Source organism: Apodemus sylvaticus, chromosome X (assembly GCF_947179515.1).
Source record: "Apodemus sylvaticus chromosome X, mApoSyl1.1, whole genome shotgun sequence".
NCBI lineage: Eukaryota > Metazoa > Chordata > Mammalia > Rodentia > Muridae > Apodemus > Apodemus sylvaticus.
The window spans coordinates 32,995,596-32,998,734 of NC_067495.1; positions in this window are offsets into that span (position 1 = coordinate 32,995,596).

Genomic DNA, 3,139 nt, shown 5'->3' on the forward strand with positions numbered 1-3,139 from the left:
TCCATTGCTGGGAATTTCAAAGAATTCTGTCAGTCTTGAGAAGTAAATCACAGTCATCAGAAGCTTCTGTAATTAAGTTTATTACAGAGAGTGCAATATAATTTACATCTGCGAACTCTGAACTAACAAAAGTAACGGGATGGCAGTGTTCATAAGTGCTCAGCGGAGTCACTTCTGTTGAACCAGCAGTAATACAAACAAGGGCTTCTGAAGCTGCCGTGTCAGGCTGAAAGAGCAGCCATCAAGAGTGTAGAGTTAGAAGACTGGGAATGGAAAGCTAGCCAGCTAAGTAAATGTTCAGAATGCAGGAAATGGTCCAAGAATATCCTTCTTGAAATGAGCCCTGGAGATTTTCTAGCAATAGGACCATTCTTCTCATTGTAGTCCTATGCCTGTTGGTCTCCATCCTAGTGGCCCACTCTGGTACATTCAGATATGCGTTCATAGTTTCATTGTACTTTGGAGGGGCAAAATAAATTTTTTAAAAATCTGGATTTTAAAAGGTGCTTTTGACCTCCAATTGAACCAGCACCATTTGTTGAAAAGACGGGGAGTGGAGTGGGGACCCAGAAAAGGGGAAATCATTTGAAATGTAAATAAAAAAATTATCAATAAAGGAGAAAAATAAAAAAGCTGTAAAATAAAAAAAGTAAGCCAGAGATGCCTGAAAAAAATAAACATGTGATTTTATAAAACTTCAACTCATTTAAGAAATGAGAAGACCATTCAAACATAGAGAATGATTTCTGATTATACATGTAGATGATGTAGAAGATGTAAATGTAGTATATGTTTGTGTATCTATAGGATGTATATGTATGTCATATGCATATATGATATATGTATCTATATGATGTATATGCATATGATATACATGTATAGGATGTATATGTACATATGTATGTGCATGATGGATATATATATGTGTATGTATCATATGCATATGCATATATGTATATTATGTGATATCAGTAATAAAAATAAAAAACTATAGTTGTAGTACATATTATGTGAGTTCTTAGACTCACAATAAAGGAAAAAAAAAAGCTGTAAAATAAAAAAAGTAAGCCAGAGATGCCTGAAAAAAATGAACATGTGATTTTATAAAACTTCAACTCATTTAAGAAATGAAAAGACCATTCAAACATAGAGAAGAATGATTTCTGATTATACATGTAGATGATGTAGAAGATGTAGAAATTCAACAGACAGATGAGTGCTCTATCCTAAACACGACAGTTATCCCATCCACTCCAAAGTGCAGGGAACATTGGAGAAAGGATGGAAAGGTTGTAAGAGCCAGAGGAATGGAACGCAGGTTGTAAAATGTCTTCTGGCCACAGTACAAAGTCATTGCAATTACAAACTCTCAGTATCTATGGCTGACTGCATTAGGTCTGAACAGGCATGAACCCAGCAGCACTGACTCAGGGATGGTGGGGGAATTTAAGGTGTGCTGCCTCTCACTGCTCATCTGTTTTCAACGTGTTGATCTAGGGAAGGCAGGGCCTTTGCCTTCAGCTGTGTATTCACTAGTGACTAACAGTTTACATTCGATAATCTCAATGTAATGAACACAAAGTGGATCCAGCTAAACTAAATGGGTCACAAAACCAACCCAAAAGTCCTCAGAAGATGGGGTGCGGTAATAAGAATAATTCGTTATAGACATGTGTAAAATTGTCAAGTGTCCAATTTAATTTAAAAAAAGTGAAAATCAGCATCTAATTAACCCTCCCTGAGCCTGCTAATGTTGACTACTTATCTATGGTTAGGCTACCCTGTAGGTAAAGTGACTACGAGATGTAGAAATACAAAGAGTACACATTTTTGACAATGCATATTTTTAATGAATTGTCCATTCATGGGATTTGGAGGCAAAATAGTGAATATGTTTTACAAGTTATAAATGTTTTAAAACCTATTAAATCACTGGTTTTGTTTTTCATAAAAGAAAATTCCTTCTTTGTGGTTTTATCTAATAGGCCTCATTACATTGAGATCCCCCCCCCTTTTTTTTTTGTTTTTTTTCGAGACAGGGTTTCTCTGTGTAGCCCTAGCTGTCCTGGAACTCACTTTGTAGACCAGGCTGGCCTTGAACTCAGAAATCTGCCTGCCTCTGCCTGCCAAGTGCTAGGATTAAAGGCGTGCGCCACCACTGCCCAGCTTACATTGAGGTTTCTGATACTGAGAAAATGTTAATGTTGTTTTCATTTTTGGTAGCACTAATGAATATATTTAAACATTTGGAAGTCATTTATATGTTTGTTTCATATTTGAGACAGGGTCTTTCTACATAGCCCTGGCTGTCCTAGAACCCACAATATAGACTAGGCTAGCCTTGAACTCATAGAGATCTGCCTGCCTCTGTCCCCTGAGTACTGGGTTGAGAGGGATTTTTATATAGTCTTCCCATGTCGAGTGCTATGATACACAACAATGATTGTTCTGACCTAAAAAGAAACATATCTTCATTCTGTCGTGGTGCACATATACAGCTGATGAGTACTGACAGTGTGATATGATAAGGGCATAAAGGAAAGCACAAAGACAGGGACCCTAAAATCCAAGAATTCACCAATTTTCCATGGGTGCATTTTAGAATTTTCAGGAGGACGGGGTAGTTTTAATGATCCTTGGAATCAGAGAAAAATTTCAACTGGTGAAGCAGGAGGAACTACATTCCAGAAAAAGGGAAGGGCATGAAAATACATCTCTCTCTCTCTCTCTCTCTCTCTCTCTCTCTCTCTCTCTCTCTCTCTCTCTCTCTCACACACACACACACACACACACACACACATGAAGAAAGGATAATTTGAAGTGGAAACCTTTGAGAACATTTTAATTTCTTTGGAAAGTCAGTAATGTTTTGCTGGCTCTACAGGTGAAAGGATGGCTTGCTAAAGCAAACAGGTGAAAGACTGTTTTCCTGAAGTACACAGGTGAAAGGATGTTTTGCTATAGCAGACACATGAAAGTACTCTTGATGAAGGAGCATATAAATATGACCCCACACACAATGGGAAAAGGAACATTGGTTTGGTTACTCTGCCTTGCTATTCTTTGCTAACAGCACACATGAGTTGGTTCGACTTCAGGTAGCATCATTAAAATTCACTTGTGGAATTGAGAAAATGAG